This window comes from Dipodomys spectabilis, unplaced genomic scaffold (assembly GCF_019054845.1).
Source record: "Dipodomys spectabilis isolate Male_0828 unplaced genomic scaffold, ASM1905484v1 ptg000095l, whole genome shotgun sequence".
Classification (NCBI taxonomy): Eukaryota; Metazoa; Chordata; class Mammalia; order Rodentia; family Heteromyidae; genus Dipodomys; species Dipodomys spectabilis.
Window position 1 is genome coordinate 28,143,689 of NW_024870772.1, and position 20,836 is coordinate 28,164,524.

The 20,836-nt window shown below is 44.3% G+C and overlaps 1 protein-coding gene across 1 annotated transcript in view; it reads right to left on the bottom strand.

Annotated features, from left to right (window-relative positions):
- Spata13 (spermatogenesis associated 13) overlaps positions 1 to 20,616 on the bottom strand; it is a 124,386-nt gene extending 103,770 nt beyond the window's left edge. The window contains exon 1 of the mRNA XM_042685695.1: positions 20,491 to 20,616. The gene's annotated coding sequence lies outside the window, so the exon portion shown is untranslated. The remainder of the gene's footprint in view (positions 1 to 20,490) is intronic.
- Positions 20,617 to 20,836: the final 220 nt, after the last annotated feature.

Sequence of the window (20,836 nt, forward strand, 5' to 3'; positions counted from 1 at the left end):
AGAGGGGGGAAAAAATCAACCAGTTAAATATACACTGTAGAAAAAACAAAACTGGTAACAGACAAAGTGATAATATTCTCTTACTTGTACGGGTATTTGCTGGTGACTAAATAATTCTGGACTAGTGACTATCAACCTACTTTGAAATTGCTTAATGAGACGTGTGATTGTGGATAAAGGAAAGGGATCTGACTAGTTTGAGTTTAGGGTAAAACAAAAAATGTTTCCTAGAAAAATTTCCATTAGAAATTTCAACATCCAAGCTAGGTTGGTGATGCACACCTTTAATTTTGGTGCTCTGGGGGCACAGAGAAGCAGGAATGTTGTCTATATAACAACAGTGTGTACAGTGGCTAATGCCTATGGTCCCAGCTATTGAAGTTAGGATTGGGAAGGTCATGATTTGCGGCAAATAATTAACAAGACCTCCCCCCCCATCCCAATTAATAAGCCAGCAATGGTGACTCCTACTTGTGTTCCAAGCTACACAGGAGGCCATAGGTAGGAAGTTCCTGATGTAAGGTTGAATCCAGGACCCAGGCAAAAACTCAAGACATTAGCCAAAAAAATAACTAAAACAAAAGGCTGCGAGGATGGTTTAAGTGAGAGCATTTGCCCTGCAAGTGCAAAGCCCTGAGTTTAAACTCCATTACCAACAAAACAGGAAAAACTGGGGCCAAGAATGTGGCCTACTGGTAGAAAGCTTAACTAGCATGCATGAAGCCCAGGGTTCGATTCCTTAGTACCACATAAAACAGACAAAGATAGAAGTGGCACTGTGGCTCAAGTGGTAGAGTGCTAACCTTGAGCAAATGAAGCTCAGGGACAGTGCTCAGGCCCTGAGTTCAAGCCCCAGGACTGGCAAAAAAAAATGTTACCGACGTAAATATTGATTTCCCAGCTAGGGAAAAATCAAATTCCAATTCCCTACACTCAGCTCCATGTATGTGAGAAGATAAGAGTTATAATCAATAAAGAACAGTCCAATGCAACAGAAACCTTGGCTTGAAAACTTTCTACTTGGAAAGAGTTGCGGTGTTTGAACTCTATGTATATGAAGTTCAAGAGGGTGATGATATTTTTGTCAAATGTTTCTGGTTCCATCATGGATCCTGGCTGGGTTGGAGAACAGTTTCTAGAGGGAAACAGGGAAGAATAACATCCATCCTGCAGAAATTTTGTGTTTGTTACATTTGACTTTTTTAAATGTATGTTCAGTTAATACAATTGTGCATATGTTTGTGTGTGTGCATGCATGCATGCATGCACTCATGGGCATGTACTGGAGCTTGACCTCAGAACCTAAGCTCTCCCCTTTAGCTTTTTAGTTCAAGGCTAGCACTCTACTAACTTGAACACAGCTCCATTTCAGGCTTTTTGCTAAATGGAAATGTGAGTCTCATGAAGAGACCTTCCTACCCCAGCTGGCTTCGAACCATGATCCTTAGATCTCAGCCTCCTGAGTAGCTAGGATTACAGGTGTGAGCCACCAGCACCTGACAGTTGACATGATTTTATATCTGAAGAATGTACCTCAACACGGAAATGCAAGAAAAATGGATGAAAAAAAATGCAGCTTTAGAAAGAGGGAAAGCACTGGAAATGTAAATTATAGTACCCTAAATACTAAGACATTATTGCCTTATGGGCATTCAGGTTTGTCCAATCTTCCTCTACTTTTCCTAACAAGGTACTTGAGTAGGGAACATACATCTGGCTGGATTAATGAGGCAGTAACATACTGAGTTTCCCTAATGCTGATACAATCTACACAACTAAAAGCTTTTAACCAAGCAGAACAGAAGTACTGGAAATTGATCATTTGAAACTTTATACACAAAAGCAGAATCTTAACAGAGTGCCTCATCCATCCCTCCAGTCACTGAGGCTGAGGAAAGTGGGGTCTCCACTCTCAGACTCTCAGCCTACCTGCACACAAGCTATCATATCACATAACCAGACTCCATGGTGTTACTGCAGAGCCATAGTAATAAAATCAGCATGGTACTGGCACAAAAACAGACCCAAAGACCAACAAAACAGACTTGAAGACCCAGAAATGAACCCACACATCTATAACCACCTAATTTTTGACAAAGGAATCAAAAAGATAAGTTAGGGAGAAACAAAACCAAAACCAAAAAAAAAAAAAAAAAAAAGGCTCTTCAATACTTGTTGGAAAAACTGGACATCCAGATGAAGAAGCCTGAAATTTGACCCCTATCTGTCACCTTATGACCTCAATGTAAAACTGAAACCCTGAAACTACTCCAGAAAGAAGTAAAGAAAACACTAGAACTCATCAGCATAGCCTGAAAATTTCTCAGGAAAATTCCCAAGCCACAGTAAATAAGAGAGCATATTGAGGAATGGGATTGCATCAAGCTAAAAAGCTTCTACAGAGCAAAAGTTTCTACGAAATAAAAGACAGCCTATACAGAATGGGAGATCTTTGCCATCTGACAAATGTCTAATAACCAGAATATATAAGGAGTTCAAAATATTAAAACACTAAAGAAGAAACAATCTGCCCAGTAACTCTCACCTGAAATCCTAGCTACTCAGGAGACTGAGATCATGGTTCAAAGCTAATTCATGCAGGAAAGTCCCTGAGACTCTTAACTACCACAAACTACTCAGAAAAAACTGGAAGTGGTGCTGTAGCTCCAGTGCTAAAGTGCTAGCCTAGAGCAAAAAGAAGCTCAGGGATAGCACCCAGGCTGAGTTCAAGCCCCAGAATCAGAGGAGGAGGAGGAAAAAGAGGAGGAAGAGGAGGAGGGGGGGGGGAGGAGAGGAAGGAAAGAAGGAAGGAAGGAAAGAAGGAAAGAAGGAAGGAAGGAAGGAAGGAAGGAAGGAAGGAAGGAAGGAAGGAAGGAAGGAAGGAAGGAAGGAAGGAAGGAAGGAAGGAAGGAGAAGAAGAAGAAGAAGAATTAACAATCTGATTAATAGGCAAAAAAGCCTTCTCAGATGAATAAGTACATATGGACAACAAATACATGAAGAAAATGCTTATCATCTCTGGTCATAAAGGAGAAAATAAATAAAAGCAACACTTTTATTTATTATTAGCCTAATCATCTAGAATACGAACAAAAAATAAACTAGTGCAACCACTATAAGTCAGTATGGAGATTCCTCAAAAAACTAAAATGAGTTTGGGAGTTTATCTGCATGTCAGGATACATCAAAGATATCTACACACCCACATTCATCATAGCACAGTTTGTAATAGCCAAGTTATAGAAATAGCCCAAATGAATCACAATGGATGAAGGAATCAAAAATCAATCAAAGGGAGGGGGAGGATGGGGGGGGGCACAGAAGGACAAGAAAGGGCAGAGCAGACAAATGCAAGGAAGAGTGGTCAGATATAATCATTATAGTTAATGTACATTATATAAAAGTTAAACTGTGCAACTGAGGATATGGATGGGATTAGGAGAAATGGGAAGAATGGAAGGAGTAACATTAAGATGCATTACACTCATAATCTGTTGAACTGAACCCCTCAGTATAACTACTTTTAAAAACAGATCAAAGCCAGGCTCTGGTAACTTATGCCTATCCTAGCTTCTCAGGAAGCTGAGATCTGAGGATAGAAGGTCAAAGCTAGCAGGAAAGTAAGATTATTATTTCTAATGAACTACCAAAAAGCTGGAAATGAAGCTGTGTCTCAAGTGGTAGAGCATTAGTCTTGAGCACAAAAGCCCAGGGACAGTACCCATGCCCTGAGTTTAAAACCCAGGCCAGTGCCAAAAAAAAAAAGATTAAAATAATGTGAATACATGTACACACACAATGGAATTTTATGCAGCCACCAGGAAGAAATTACATCATTTTGTCATTATGTCATACTATATTGAATGAAGTAAGCCAGGTCCAGAAAGACAAAAAGCATACCTTTTCCCTCATATGTGGATCTTAGACCCAAAATATACCCTCCCATAAAAACACATACAAAGGCATATACACTAATATTATACACCATTTAGCTGACTAGAGTACAGTATATACAGGAATGAAACTCCATGGAGGAAACTTTCAAATAATTGGACAGATGAACAAAATAAACATCAGGAAACTGAACTGAAATTATAAGGGGTAAAGGTAATGGAAGGAGGTAGAGGAATGAAAAAGAGGCTGGGAGACAAATATATTAAGAACACTCAATGTACATGTGTGATAAAGAAAGTGGGAAATGTGAAATGAGTCTGGAGAGAAAGAAATAGATAAGATGGAGAGAATGATGGAAGGCGTGACTGACCAAGATGCACTGGACACTTAGATGAACATGTGAAATTGTAACCCCCTTGTACAATCTTCTGAAGTTCAGGAAAAAAAAACTATAAGTGAATGATGGGAAAGTAAAACAAGCTCTTTGGGGTCAGGAGGATTACCAGTGGGACAGGTATGGGCTGACAAGGAGGGGAATGAGGATGAATACTGTCCATAGATGAGAATAATAAAACCTGCTAAAAATTTTTTAAGAAATGGGGAGACAGGTAAGGGAGTTATAGAGTGAGTGAGGTTGATTGCATTGTATTCATGTGTTGGAATGTCACAATGAAATACTCCTTTATACAACTAATATGTGCTAATAAAAATAAAACAGTAATGCTGACTCAGAAAAGTAAATCAGTATTTGTCTCCCCGCCCCCTTCTTCCCCTCCCCCCGCCACACACACATCTTCTGTATAGATACTGAAGCTTGAACTCAGGTCCAGAACATTCTCCTTAGTTTAGGATTTTTGTTTTGTTTTGATTTGATTTTTTTTTTGGTTCAAGGCTGGTGCTCTATCACTTGAGCCAAACTTCACTTCCACAGTTCCACTTTGCTGGTTAGCTAGAGATAAGAGTCTCTCAGAATTACTTTCCTTGGGCTGGCTTCAAACTGAGATCCTCTGATCTCAGCCTCCTGAGTAGCTGGGATTATAGACAGGGCATGAACCACTAATGTCCTGCCAGTATTAGTATCTAGTATGTTCTGATTAATTAAGGAATCGTAAAGAAGCTAACTGGACAATAGGTTCCACTACCTTTTATACTAGAGAGAAAGTAAGGAAGCTAATTCATGAGGTATAATAAAACATTGGCTTATTATCTATTAACAATCAGTAGCCAATCAACCAATCATTTTGTTATGTGTTTAGACAGACAGTGTTTCTCTAGAGAATAGCCAGGCTTCATTTCCACAGAAGACACAGAAAATTAAGTCACATACTCCTAGAAGTAGAGAAAGAACACTGCGTGCCATTGCTGGGGTTCAGGCCAGGACCCATATACTTAACCTGTCAGAAAGCAGATTATTATTAAAAGGAAAACTAAGAGGTTTTGAGAAAAAGAAACAACATGATTTATTTAGCTGTACTTTCTAGTTTTGTATTTTTTTATGTGTTACATGAAACACAGACAAAGGTCTTGGCCGCCCTTTAGAGCCATACCTGGTAGAACAGGTTAAGCTAACAGTATGTTTACAAAATGACATATAGTGACCTTAGGATTGATACTGGATGTGTCTGTTGCATTTGTATGACTTATGTAGATGTACATGGAGGGATCTATTTTATAACATATATGGATGAATCAATCTCTCTTCTCATCTCCCAATGTAGTTCAAGCTGGACTGGAACTCACAATCTTCTACTCAACTCCCTAAGCAGTAGAATTACAGGTATGTGCCATCACACCTTATTTATTTCTTAATAAAATATGAGAATATTATTGAAGCAAGATGGTAGATTAGTCTAACTCAGCACATTCTTGAATCTGCAGAATCTGAAATAAAACAAAAGACATGTACCATTTCTTCTAGACTTTTTTTCCCAACTCTTGCTCATCACCTCTCTCTGTCAGCTCTCCTACTTACACTGTGAGGCAGCCCCCAAGACCCCAGGAGAGGCCTGACTCTGAAGACTGCATTAAACCACATATATTATTACATTTTTCTATATACTCATACCTATGATAAAGTTTAACTTATAAACTAGACACAGTAACAGAATAGAAATAAAAAATAAAGTCAAACAATATCCTATAATGAAAGTGATTTAAAGGGTCTGTATTGCTTATTTCTGGAAATTTGTTGATTGCAGGGTTTGGAATTGTAGGAAGTGAACCCCAGAAAGTGGGGTAGGGGACATCTACTGTAGTTATAAATCCTCACACAAGGCATGCCCAGACTTCTCCATGGGGATTATCCGCTCACAGTGCCACAGGGTAGCAGAGGGTGCTGTGGGATGTGTCCTGTGGATTCTGAGATGAGGATCCCAGGTTTGCCATCTTCCTTTTTTTTTTTTTTTTTTTGGTCCGGTCTTGGGCCTGAACTCTGGGCCTGGGCGCTGTCCCTCAGCTCTTCAGCTCAAGGCTAGTGCTCTACCACTTGAGCCATAGCACCACTTCCAGCTTTTTTTTTTCTTCTGCTTATGTAGTGCTGAGGAATCGAACCCAGGGCCTCATGCATGCAAGGCAAGCACTCTACCACTGAGCCACCTTCCCAGCCCTGCTATCTTCCTTTGTCTCTTACAAAAGCCAGAAGCATATTGGGCACTGGTGGCTCACACTGTAATCCTAGCTACACAGGACACAGATCTGAGGATTGCAGTTCAAAGCCAGTGTAGGCAAGAAAGCCTGTGAGACTCATCTCCAATTAAACATCAAAAGGCCAGAAGTGGAGCTGTGGCTCAAGCAGTAGAGTACTAGCTTTCAGCACAAAAAGCTGGATCAGTGCCCAGGCCCTGAGCTCAAGCCCCAAGACTAGCACACGCGCGCGCACGCACACACACACACACACACACACACACACACACACACACACAAAATCAAGCAAGAACACATACACACACACACACATACACAGAAGCACTGCTACACTATGGAGTCCATTGTACTGCTTTTCAGGTGGCCTGGTGCTTGGCTCTTGGAGAAGTCATTTTTGGGGGAACTCCGAAACCACACAGGTCTGGGTAACAATTTGAAATGACTTCTGAACTTCTTGTTGAGGCAAAGGCTGCAGCATCTTCCCCATGAGAAAGAATCTTCACAACTAAAACTCCATGAGAAATGCGCATCAACTCATTCTCTCAGTCATTTAGGGATGAGTTTGATCCCATCAGAGGAAGAAGAGAACCCTGTGTGTGAATAAACTGATCACTGGACCATCCAGTTCTCTCTCAATGGACCACTTCTAAGAACAGTCCTATTCAGAAAAAAGCAGCAATACAAACATCCACTTTCTAGAGTTGTTTTCTTAATCCTCTCTCAAAAGCCACTAAAGTACATTCAACTGACCTGGAAAGAGGGAAAGGAAGGGAGAGAAATGGAGAGGGAGCAAGAGAGAGGGACAGAGAAGGGAGAGAGACAGAGAGACAGGGAGAGGGAAAAGGATGGAGAGAGAAAAGAAGAAGGAGGAAAAAGAAGTGGAGGAGAAAAGAAGGAAACGAGGAAAAATGGGGAGGAAGGAAAGAAGAAAGGAAGGGAGGGGAGGAGCATAGCCATCTCAGATCAGAGTGATTGGGCCTAGAAACCTTTCTAGGGACCCAGTTCTCTGTTCACAATGATCTGTTTATCCCAGACTGATCTGCACAGATACTCACTAACTATGTCAGAAGACAAGTGTCCCCATTGATGAAACAGTTCTTAAAAAGCCTCCACCTGAGGACAACAGAGACACGGTGTACGGAAGGAAGGACCTGCCTTCCATAGAAACCTCTTTCCAGGAAAGCCTAGAAAACAGTGCTTCCTACTTTATTCCTTTTGTCCTTCCGAGTGCATCCTACATCTAGAATGCAAGAAAAACTAACTGCAAGAGACTGGAAGTGTCCCCTCACAAAAGTGTTTTGGTTTTTTGTTTGCTTGTTTAAAAAAAAAACATGGGTATTAGACTCCTATAGTCAGTCATTAATTTTAAAAAATGTAATCATCTACTTGAATGATTCAAGTCAGTGGTCCAACTTGCCCCTACCATTTAATAAGTTGGTGTTTCAGAATAACTCTTACATGGAGTTTGACTTAATTAAACTCAGCAGGCTTAAAAAAGAGCTTCCTGGAAATCATGGTAATAAATTTCCTTCAGATGTGCTAGTATGCAACTATAACGAACTAGCTACCAAATCAGACAGTATTACAGATTTGATCCCCCTCCCCACACACACACCTAAATCCCATGTGCTAAATTAAAGGCATAGTCCCTAGCCTCTGGCACTATTGGAAGGTACTGGCATCTTTGAAAGGTGCAATCTAGTGGAAGGAAGTGATGTCACAGGAAGAGATGATGGAGACCTCAGCCTTTTGCCCCATGCCTGTTTCCTGGCCACCATGAAGTGAGTAGCTTGGTTCTACCACACTCCCCACCATGATGATGTTCGACCTGACCACAGGCTCCAAAGCAATGGAGCCAGTCAACATAGCCTGAAACCATGAGCCAAAACAAACCTTTTGTCCTTATAAGTGGTTTACCTCAAGTATTTGTGACAGTAATAGAAAGCTGGCTTGCATATAGGTTTGCCTTATCCACATTGACTTCAATGTGGTAAATAGAAAATGTGACCTTGGAATATTAAACCATTCTTGCTGCTCTGTTCTGCCAAAAGTCTTCTGGGTCAGAACCCATTAAGGGCAAGCCCTTTGTATGAGGAAATTAGATTAAAAATTAGGATTAGAAAAAGCAGGAAGAGTCCTCAGTTCCTCCTCTCGGATGACCTCAGCATCAGAAAAAAAAAGGACCCAGCATGCTCTTGGCCTGCAGACAGAGCAGCCTACAGGAGAGGAGATAAGTTCTGCAAACATAGATTCTATCTGAGAAGGAAAAGTCTAGGAAAGGTCTCCTTCTTTCCTCCTGTGTCATTCAGCAGAGATCCATGAGTGAAGGTGAGCTACAGAGGGAAGGCAAAGCTGAGGACAGATCATTACTACTAAAGATAGACCCTGGGAGCACATGATCAACACCAGCACCTCCTTTGACCAGCTCAGCAGCATCTGCACCAGGGGCCCTGGAACAAAGGACTACACACATATTGGTGGCTCCAAAGATGATAAATACCACCTGTGAGAGCCTAACAAGGTAGGTTAGTGTTAAGTATGCTCTGTATCATTTGGAAACAACAAAGTTGCCAGCAGCTCACCTCTGTAATCCTAGTAACTTAGGAGGCTGAGATCTAAGGATTGTGATTTGAAGACAGATGAAACAGGAAAGTCTATGACATTCTTATCTCCAGTTAACTAGCCAACAGCTGGAAGTGGAATTGTGGCTCAAGTGGTAGAGCACTAGCCTTGAGCAAAAGAGCTCAGGGGTAGTGCCCAGACCCTGAGTTCAAGCCCCAGGACTAGCAAAATTAAAAAAAGAAAGCAACAAAATAGACTGGTACAAAATATCTAGAATCCTTGTCATTACACAATACATGACTGTACAAACATATCCAAATGAACAATTAGGATTCAAACTAACTTCATGTCTAGAACTCAGGGCCTAGTGCTGTCCCTGAGCTTTTGTGCTCAAAGCTAGTGTTCTACCTTTGAGCTACAGCTCCACTTCTGGTTTTCTGGTAGTTAACTAGAGATAAGAGCCTCACAGACTTTCCTAGTTTTGAACCACAATCCTCAGATCTCAGCCTCCTGAGTAGCTGGGATGTGAGCCACCAGCAACTGGCTTAAAGTCAGACTTCTTACCTTATCTTTTTTACCCTACCCTGTTTTGCTGTGAAAAAGTACAAAGTTCAAACATTGCTCCTTTATGCCAGTACTAAGACTTGAACTCATGGCACCATGCTCTGACTTGACTTTTTCATTCAAGGCTCTCACTCTACCACTTGAAGTCAATTTCCACTTCTGGCTTTGTATTCATACATTGGAGATAATAGTCTGTAGATCTGTCTGCCTAAGCTGCCTTTGAACCATGATCCTCAGATCTCAGCCTCCTGAGTCACTAGGATTACTGTCCTTATTCAGAGTCCTGCTGCTGAGTTGGGATGTCCAGGAAGCTGAAACTGGCCTACAGAGGAGCTGGACACAGCTGGCACCTCATTCTCTGTCACCTTTGTGCAGCCAGAGCACATCATTTTGGTTCCATTACATAACAGAACACACACACACAACAGCAAATTGAGACCAAGAATGGGGACCAGGACATCCCAGAGGGAAGAGCTCCAGGCATTTCCAGGAAGTGTAAGAACCTACAGTTCCACAGAGTAGGCCAAGGACAAATGGCCTCAACCTGGTAAAATCAAGAAGGCTCTTCAATGAGATGAGTCAAGCAGTCCACACTGAGGATTTCAGACTTATTTGGAAGAGAAAAAAAAAAGCCAGAGCCAAGTACTGATGGCTCACGCCTGTAATCCTAGTTATTCAGGAGGCTGAGATCTGAGGTTGCAATTCAAAGCCGGCCTAGACAAGAAAGTCTATGAGACTCATCTCCAATTAACCACCAAAATAAAAAACAAAAACAAAACAGAAGTGGAGCTGTAGCTCAGGTAGTAGAGTACTATCCTTGAGAAACAACAACAATCCAGGAACACAACTCAGGCCCTGAGTTCATGCCTCAGGACTGGCAGGCACGCACGCGCGCGCGCGCGCACACACACACACACACACACACACACACACACACACACACACACACACACACACACACACACACACACTGCTGGGTACTATTGTCTTATACCTGTAATCTGAGCTGCTCAGGAGGCTAAGAACGGAGGATTACAGTTCAACGCCAGCCCAGGCAAGAAAGTCCCTGAAACTCCAATAAATTATTTAAAAAGCCAAAAGTAAAGCTATGGCTCAAGTAGTAGAGTAACTAGCCTTGAACGAAAACAGCTCAGGGAAAACATTTAGGCCCTAAGGACTGGCACCAAAAAAAAAAAAAAAAAAGTCAAAAAGCAGGCCTGACAGATCTCAAATATATCATTTTAAAGAATGTCGTGTTTTATTTTTCCTAGCATCTTTTGCATTACTTAATTCTCTAGTTTTTTAAATTATAATTATAATATATATATTTCTTTTGAATGTAAGTAAATCGGGAGATATGAATATATCCTCTTCCTCCCTTTTTTTTGTTTCAAATGAGAGCTGCAAGGATGTTATTTCAGAAGGATCCATGGAACATTTAAGCAAAGGCTGTTTCTTTGAAGGCCTGTATTTCTAAACCCTATTCAGCCCATGGTAAGGCCACTGATAATGGCTGAGACTGCACAATGGAAGCTAGTCTTTACCATAATACTGAGCAGCCTGTGTGCTGGCTATACAAAAGTTTCCCTCGCTGGTGGATTCTTGCTTCATAATTGGGCAGCAGAACAAATACAGTGAATCAATTCTTTCCACTTGCAATACACATTTAAATGTACCAGGGCCCTGACAGTATACATCCGTTATTTGCAAGTCAGTATGACCTTGCATAGCAAAACAAAGGCAAAACATCATCTAACTTTCTCCATACGGAAAACAAAAAAAATCATAACCTGGACAAGAATTCATTTATTTTATTCTCATTTATGTAATTAATTTTACCATACTGCCAAGACTGATTCTGCACCCAGAATAAATTAGAAACTCACACAGACAACAGGCTGTCTTCTGAGCCTGTGGACTTCCTCTATCTTAAGAGACTTGGATAAACTCAGTTTTAATAACTTGTCAGGATATTTCAGGATAATTGTTGCATGGAGTTTAACTTAATTAATCTCAGCAGGGTTCAGAGAAGGCCCAAGAAATCAACATGAAAAATGTCCTTCAGATGTCCTATTATTAAAAGTTGACTAATTTTGTCTCCACAATGGCAGGTATTGGGAAAGCTGCCACTATAAATCAACACCACAAGAAGGGCTTAGGAGCCGGGCACTGTTTGCTCATGCCTATAACCCTAGCTGTCAAGAGACTGAGATCTGAGGATCCTGGTTCGGCAGTCATGGGCAAGAAAGACTTTGAAACTCTTATCTCCAATTAATAACAAAAAGCTGGAAGTGGATCTGTGGTTCATGTGGTAGAGCACTAGCCTTGATCAAAAAGCCAAGCAATGCAGACCACAAGTGGCTCACACCTGTAATCCTACCTATTCAGGAGACTGTGATCTAAGGATCACACTTTGAAGCCAGCCCAGGTACATAAGTCCATGAAACTCTTTTTTTTTTTTTTTGGGGGGGGTCCTGTCGTGGGGCCTGAACTCTGGGCCTGGACGCTGTCCCTCAGCTCTTCAGCTCAAGGCCAGCACTCTACCACTTAAGCCACAGCGCCACTTCTGGCTTTTTTCTTTTTGCTTATGTGGTGCTGAGGGACTCATGCATACAAGGCAAGCGCTCTACCACTGAGCCACCTTCCCAGCCCCGTCCATGAAACTCTTATTTCCAATTAACTACCAAAAATGCGAGAAGTGGAACTGTGGAAGGAAGGGAGGGAGGAAGGAAGGGAGGAAGGAAGGAAGGAAGGAAAGAAAAAAAGAAAAGAAACAAGCACTTGGTAGAAATGATCCATTAGAGAAGGCTCAGAATTCAATGGCATTTAGATTCCCTGTCACACCATAAAGGTGAAGCACTAATATCTATGGACCACACCACCAATCCTGGCCTTCCAAACCTCTATCCTCTGAGGACCCATGGAAGAAAGCCACAGCAATGGTACTGTTTTACTTCCCAGCTCTCAGAAAACAACAAAGGACTCCAGGAGATCTGCAAATGGACCCTTCTCCACTGAGCACACAACCTTTATAAGCTGATTCTTCAGCTTCCAACCCCAATGCCTAGGTCATGCCCAAAACTACTCACAGTTTTAGATGGGGGGGTGGGAAGCTGAGAAGTCAACATTTTAAAGACCTCCACACCAGGCAATTCTCAAATGCGGCAAAGCTTTTCCTTTGTAATGGTTTCAATGGAGGCATCCTGCCAAATGGGGAATTAAAATCCCAAGGTAATGGCAGAGAGGTGAGGCCTTAAAGAAAATGGTTCTGGTTCTGGTACTGCCCAAAGGAAGTTTCAGAGTGCCAACTGTCTTTTCCATCTCCTAGCACAGGAGAGCACAGCACTTGTCCCTTGTGCCCCTCTGGCCTGCCAAGTGAGGACTCAGCAAGAAGGCCCTTACCTGATACCAAACATCTGTGTCTTCATGTCGGGGTTCCTAGCCTGCAGAACTGACTATTTCTCTTCTTCATACATGATCCAACTGCCATGGGCAATTGTTACAGCAACAAAGATTTCAACAGGTAAGCACTACCTATAGTTATTAGGTATAGAAACTAAGGTAAAGAGAAGTTAAGGACCTTCATGACCAGGGCGCTGGTGACTCACTCCAGTCCTAGCTATTTAAGAGGCTGAGATCTGAGGATCATGGTTCAAAGCCATCCCAAGCAGGAAAGTCCATGAGTCTTAACAACCGGAAAACTTGAAGTGGCGCAGTGGCTCAAAGTGGGAGAACATTAGCTTTGAGCAAAAGAGTTCAGTGACTCTGTCCAGGCCCAGAGTTCAAACCCATGACCAAAACAACAACAACAAAAACCTTCACGAGGTCACACAGCTGACACATACTGGTAGCCACATAAATGCTACACCCTGAGGAAACATGGCACTCAAGGTGTGACAAGAAATGGGTTCAGCAAGAAACAGAAGAGGGCCAGAGAACACATAGCTGTTGGGCTGAGAAAAAAACAATCAGGACTCAACCCAGGTGGTTCATTGCCCAGCCACGCAGAATGGCTGGTAGGGGATGGGGGTGGGTATAGCTAGTAGTAGAGTGTTGATCTAGCACTCGATCCTGGGAATTGAACTCAGGACCTCACACTTCCTAGGCAAGTGTTCTATCACCTGAAACACACCCCAGATCTGTTGCTTTTAGTTTTTTTTTTTGGGGGGGGGGTTGTTGTTGTTGTTTCAGGCAGGAACTCCAGGTTTGCCTGGGCTTCAAGGAGCTGGGATTATAGATATGTGCTACCACACTAGCCCATCCCCAATTTTTAGAAAGCTGCTGCTCAGTGACCCCTGAATAGCACTTCCCCAAGCTCAGTTGCACTCAGATGCCACGTGCTTGAAAATCCTAAGGAAGGCTAGTTGAAATTTAGATCTCTGGGATACACCCCCAGGAATTCTAATTAAGTGGATTTGAGGGAGGCTTAGAATTTGCTTTCCTAACAAATTCCCAAATGTTGGTGCTAGAATCCATCACAATGCACAGTTGGGAGCTGCAGCCCCGTGGAGTTGTCTCTCCAAACTAAGTCCCCACAGAGGGTCTCTGCTGTCACCAAACTAAGTCCCTCTCCTTGCCTCTATTTATAATGCTAGCTAGGATGTCTGCCTCCATCAGTTCCTGACTTTGCCTCCTCTCTCCTCTCCCAGGAAGTCTTCCTAGGTCTTTGAACACTTATGTGTGCCCCAACCAACCCCTTCACAAACTCACCACCACACTGGTCATGTTGTTCACAACTTAGTGTTCTGCACACTCATCTGTCCTGCCAGGAAACAAATCTTTTCATGAACTAGCAAACAAAAAACAAAAAACAGAAGTGGAGCTGTGGCTCAAGTGATGGAGTACCAGCCTTGGGCGAAGAAGCTTAAGGGACATTGCCCTGGCTCTGACTTCAAACCACAGTACCAATGCAAAATAAATAAATAAATAAAATTACAATAACAATAAAAGTCTATGCATAAGGTGTCTAGAACTCAAGGCTTCTTTATCCCTCTCTGTCACAATGGACAGGCTTAGAACCAGCACCTGATCTCAGAAACTTTTGTAATATAACTGAGTTGTCACTTTAAAACCCTACAGTAACAGATTGCTTAGTGTTGCTATTACATAGTACACTATTTTCTCTGAAAAAGTCTTCGATCAAATGTCCAGTCGGCAATAGTGGAAACACACATAACTGTGAGCCTCCTGCCTTACTGCCTGACAATCAAAGCTTGGATTGGTCTTCTCCCTGCACCTCCTCAAGATGTGAGCAGAAAAAGTCCCCTTTTCCAGTTTGCTGTTGCATAGATTTAGTGAACAGGGAAAGGTGACTAGGAGGAGCTGAGGGAGGAGAGGGTAGGGCCCTTGCTCGTCCCAGGAGAGACTCATTGGAGACATTTCAGATTGCTCCTTATCAAACCATGTTAGCCTGGCTACCTCAGACCTGGGTCTTAATCTTCTCTGGGACATCTAGCCAGTCTCAGGAAACACTGAGCCACCTTATTACTAGGGGCTGATGGGTACAGCTGGCCCTATCCCCCTGGATTAGATGAGTAGAGTCCCCTTGGGGTTCACCAATCCTGTGGCTAAACACAGAGGCTGAGTTAGAGTTTGAGGCAGACTCATGGTTCTTGAAATGGGCAATGTTTCTGGATCCTCCTCTGTCCCACAAAGGCACTTGAGTGGTTCCCCACTGGAGAGTATTTTCTGATCAGGAAATCGGGTCCCCTTCCTGGTTAGATGAGATGACAGTCCTCTGGGGAACTGGCATATGAGGATAATAGGCTGGGTCATTTCCTAGATCCACCAATGTAAATACCTGATACCTTCAAACTGCTAAACAACATATAAAGAACAGGCAACTGTCTCTGAATTCTACAGGCACAGCTTCCTTAGGGATCTCCCAATGCAAAGAACATTGCCTATTCCCTGGAGAGTGCTAGAAATGGACCTGGAACAAACTCCTCCAGGCCCTCAGGCTGGCTGGTCCTGTTTCTGTTGCTTAGACTCTATCTCCAGCTCAGCTAGCAGGAACCACGTACCTGAGGTCTAAGGTAGCATTCAAGAATTAGGAAGACATACAGACTGTAACACACAGATGCACACAAAGATGACCATGGCAATCCTAAGCCACGCAACTCTGGATTCAAGTCTCAATCTTGCTGCTGCTGCTGCTGCTGCTGGGGCTTCAGGCACAGCATCTTCCCTGGACCTCTACCCTGTTTTGGGAGTGCTGAAAGTCATCTTGGCTCTTCCTCTGAAGCACAAAGCAGACAACCACATGTACAGATCTCCCTCCTTCTCCCAAGGAGTCCACGGCCATCTGCACATGCTAGCCACCCAAGAGAACTGTGACATCCTGACACATAACACACCTCAAGGCAGCAAAGTTTGGTTTTGTTGTTGTTATTTTGTTTGTTTTTTGCTATTCCTGGGGCTTGAATTCTGGGCCTGAGCTCTGTCCCTGAGCTTCATTTATTTATTTATGGTCGGTTGTAAGGTTTGAACTCAAGGCCTGGGACTACTCAGAAAAAGCCTGAAGTGGTGCCATGGCTCAAGTGGTAGAGCTCTAGCCTTGAGCAAAAAGCTAGGGATAACCAGTTACTGGTGGCTCACATCTGTAATCCGAGCTACTCAGGAAGCTGAGATCTGAGGATCATGGTTTAAAGCCAGCCCAGATAGACAAATGCATCCTAAAGACTCTTATCTCCAATTTATCCCCAAGAAGCAGCAAGTGAAGCAGTAGCTTAAGTGGTAGAGTCCCAGCCTTGTGTGAAAAAGAGCATGAAGTGCTGAGTTCAAACGCCACTACTGGCACACAAAAAACAAAAGCTGATCTGAACAGAGCTGGGCATCATGGTAAAGCAGAACAGTCAAGGTTCCTGAAGGTGCCAGGCATCAGTGAGGAGGGCTCAGATGAGAACTCCCCGAGAAGGGCATGCGCCTGGCACAGACCAACACAGAAACAGCAGCTACTTTGTCTCTCCCTCACTGTTGTCTCATTTTGTGATTCAGAGATGAAGAAATTCACACACAGATCTATACCAGTGCATTATTCCCAGCATGGGGAAAAGCAATTAACATTCCAGTGACTGATTTTCAAATTCCCACCTACTAAATAATTTGCCTTGAGAAATCTATGTAGCTTAGGTGTTCCTTCTGTTTTGAAAATTATAGTGCCTTCTAAAACATCTGAATTTATATGTCTGTGATGTTATGAAAATAACTATGCTGTTACATATTTCAAAAACAAACATTTTTTTTTCTAAATGCTTAGCTTTCAGACAAAAAGAAAAGAAAGAAAACTGAGTGACTCACGAGTGTAAATCCTAGCTACTCAGGAGGCAGAGCTCTGAGGATTGTGGTTCAAAGCCAGCCCAGGCAGGAAAGTCGATAAGACTCTTATCTCTAGTAAAATACTCAGAAAAAGCTGGAAGTAGCACTGTGGCTCAAATGGTAGCATGCCAGTCTTGAGAAAAAGAAGCTCAGAAACAGTGCCCGAGCCGTAAGTTTAAGGTCTTAAACTTACGGTCTAGGACTGGTACCAGAGACTAATAGAGAGAGAAAGAGACAGACAGACAGACAGACAGACAGAGAGGAAAAAGTTAACAGAAACAGGTAAACAGGTGAACCCACCAAGCTGTAGGCCTGAGCATTAAGCCAGGGGCCGATTGTGCAAAACCCTGGGTCCAGGGGTCACTCTACCATTATGCTATTTCCCCTTGGACAAATCCAATCATTCAGGCCATGGTTTCCTAGTACTTTCCAGCTCTCCAGCTACATAACTTTACCCATCAACTACAGGATCTCTGAAAGTAGAAATATTTGCCTCCAGCTCTCCAAAAGGGAAGAATAACAAGGAAATATCTGATCAAGGCTTTAAGCTTACATGAGAGGGGCACTAATGGCTCATGCCTGTAACCCTAGCTACTCAGGAGGCTGATATCTGAGGGAGGATCACAGTTCAAAGCAAGCCAGAACAGGAAAAGTTCTAAGACTCTGGTCTCCAAATGACCAACAAAAAAACAAAACTAGAGGTCGGTGTGGCTCAAGTAGTAGAGCACCAGCTTTGAGCAGACAAGTTAAAAAATAGTACTCAGGTCCTGAGTTTCAAGCCTCAGGGCCAACATAAAAACAAAAAAAGGATTACATAATGAAACAGAAATAAAAAAAAAAAAACTCATGAAATCATGTAGCTCTGAGATCCCAACGTCCACAGAATTAAAGTGAAACTGAACTCTTCACAACATACAAGAGGAGGCAGTCAGCAACTGCCTTTTTTATGACACTCTTTTGCTGGCTTCTGTGATGGAAAGGGAAAGCAGGCTAAAGATATGGATAAATTGTCCACACTGTCACCAGGCTTTCTGAAGGACACTAGGCATTCAGATTTCCCCACAGCCATAGAAACTATGTTCTCATGTACATCAGAAACGAAACAAAACATGTCAAACAATGACCTCATTTCCAAAGCTTACAGCTCGGGCTGCCTGAGTTCAACAGGTTGCATAAAACTGCGTAAAACTTCTGTGCCCAATGAGGAGAGGGTTTCCACCGCAACCACCTGAGAAACCCACCTGTTACTGACTTTCTCTGAGTATCCTTTTCTTGTCCATAAAGGAAAACAGTTACAGAGTTATGAGGGAACTAGTGTTCCCCTTACTAGTGTGCATTATTGCCTACAAATTGTTTGGGACAGTACAAAGCATACATTAAGTACAGCATACAGTAAATAAATGTTGCTTGAGATCCTATTCACATTGAACTGAACACCACTCAAGGACTGCATATCTGACTCCATCTCAGAATAAACAGAACAGTGGCAGATGGGGTGGTCCTGAAATTTTGGGCTTTTCTGCAGAAATGCAACTGCCAACCAGGCACATGTGGACCAGGCCTGTAATCCTACCTATGCAGAAGTCTGAGATTTGAGGATCTTGGTCCAAGCCAGTTCAGGCAGGAAAACACACTCTTATCTACAACTAACCTCCAAAAAGGCAGAAGTGAAGGTGTGGCTTAAGTGGTAAAACACCAGCCTTGAGAGAAAAAGGTAAAGGGTAGGCTCTGAGTTCAAGCCCCTGAACCAGCACAGTCTTCCTCCTCACACTTCTAGGCATTCTGTAATAAAGCTGTCTGCAAGGTACGGGGAGGTGGGGCCCTGATTGGAAAGGAGGGAAAGGAGCCTAGGGATGTTGAGACCCTGTAAAACCTACAACAGAAGGACCTAAGATCAGGTGTGCTAGGAGGGTAGCTGGGGCTGGGGCTAGGGCAAGCACTTAGTTGAGGGAGAAGCAGATAAAAAGGCTGGGGGAGGGGGGTGGGGGAAGCATGCCCAAGGATATAAGGAAGGAGATCTTCATCTAGGAGAGCAGGATGAAGAGAAGATGGCAAATTTGGGGCCCAAGGGAAAAGATGAAAATTAGAATGCTGGATAAGAACCAGCCCCATCAAGCTCTAGAAGGTGGGGGAGGGGCAGGGAAGGACTGGCAGCCCTTGGTGAGGTGCATAATTAAGAGGCACCCAGAGAACAATGGAGGGGAAGTTGGAAAGAGGGGCGGGAAGGGGACCGAACGCGGGGACAGAACGTGAGAGAGTGCATTTATAGGAAAAGTTTAAAGGCATAAAAAGAAAATAGGAAGGGAGGGGAGAGCAAAACCGAAAAGAAAATGGAGTGAATTTTCTGTGCCTCTCAGCAGGTGGAATACCAAAGGGGGGGGGTGGAGAAAGAGAGAGAAAGAGAGAGAGAGAGAGAGAAATGCTGGGAAACCTGGTGGGCTACACAGTGAAAATTAAATTAAATAGGACAACATGGTGAAGATGCTCAGAAAACCCGGCGGGGCAGGGACAATATATGAGTTTAACAAGCGCTGAGAAAAAATTAAATTATTGTTCCTTTTATCTACATGATTATCGATGCTGAGAAACAACGAACCTAAAATTCTTTGCTTGCTTGCTTGCTTGCTTTGGTGTGTTGTTTAAATGTGTTTATCTCTATCGTACTTTTTTCACTTGGAGCAGGAATTCGCTCGAGCTCTGCAATTGCACAGTCCGTTGGGTGGCCGGCCAGTACAGGTCACCTGAGTTCCCTGATCGCTGGCAAACACCAGTTGGCTTCCATTCTACCTTCCCAGGGTTCAGAGACCAATTCCCCCACGTCCTGAGCAGAAATGGAGGCAAGCCAACTCTGCCCAACTCCCCCCTCTCTCTCTCCGGTCCCGTGACGACAGACACTGGGTCCCAAAGTCTTCCTTCCCAGATTGAGCCTCGTTTTTAGGACCTGAGGAGAGACGTGGGTTTCTAGGACAAGGGCTCCGGGAAGCACTCGCGGTCCCCTGGATGCACTCACGGGTCACGCCGCCGGAGCAGGGGGCAGGTGGAGAAGGGGGACCCTGGACCCCCCCTCGGCTCCCCCTAGCTCTGTCCCAGAGCTCCTGGCACAACTCCTGGACAGGCCAGGCCCGAGTGCAGGGGAGCACCGGGTTGGGTTTCAGGGTCAAAAGCCGTCTCGGACAGATCCTGTTGGAAGCCGCCGGGAGCACGCCCGCCACCCGCGCGCGCGGCCCGGCGACAGCGCTGCGCGGCAGCCCAGGGGCGCCGAGCCACTCCGGCCAGCCAGGGCGCGCTCGCCGCGGCCCAACAGGTGAGCAGCCCGGGCAGGATCCCACAAACCCAAGGGATCAGGACACCCCCCCGCCCAGGGACGGGGGACATTGATTAGGGCTCACGGCCGCGCCCGGCCTCCTCCCCGCCCACCGCGAGTGCCCTCCCGAGCGACTTGCGCCCCGCGTCGGCCGGGCACAGCCGCCCGGCCCCGGCCCCCAACGCCACCCTTCAGTGCCGTCTCACCTCGCCGGGTCCCCATTCGACCGAGGCTCCAAAGCTAGCGTCCCTGCCACCCCAAAGGGGCCGCTCCCAGGGCAGGTGGAGCCCCGAACTCGTCCGATTCGGTGGTACCGCCTCAGGGCTAGCAACCCGCCGGGCGGCCTGAGAAAGAAAGCGCGGCGCCGGCTCTCACCCGCGCGCGGCCGCCGGCCACCCGGAGCCACGCCCCCAGGCCTGCTACCTCCCCTCCCCCAATCGGCCACACCCCTTATCGGCTCCTGGGGCCACGCCTCCCGAGCCAATTTCCCCGCCCCTTCCCCTACCCCCCCCTCCCGTAGGATACTCTCTTCAAAGTGGCTCACCTCAGACC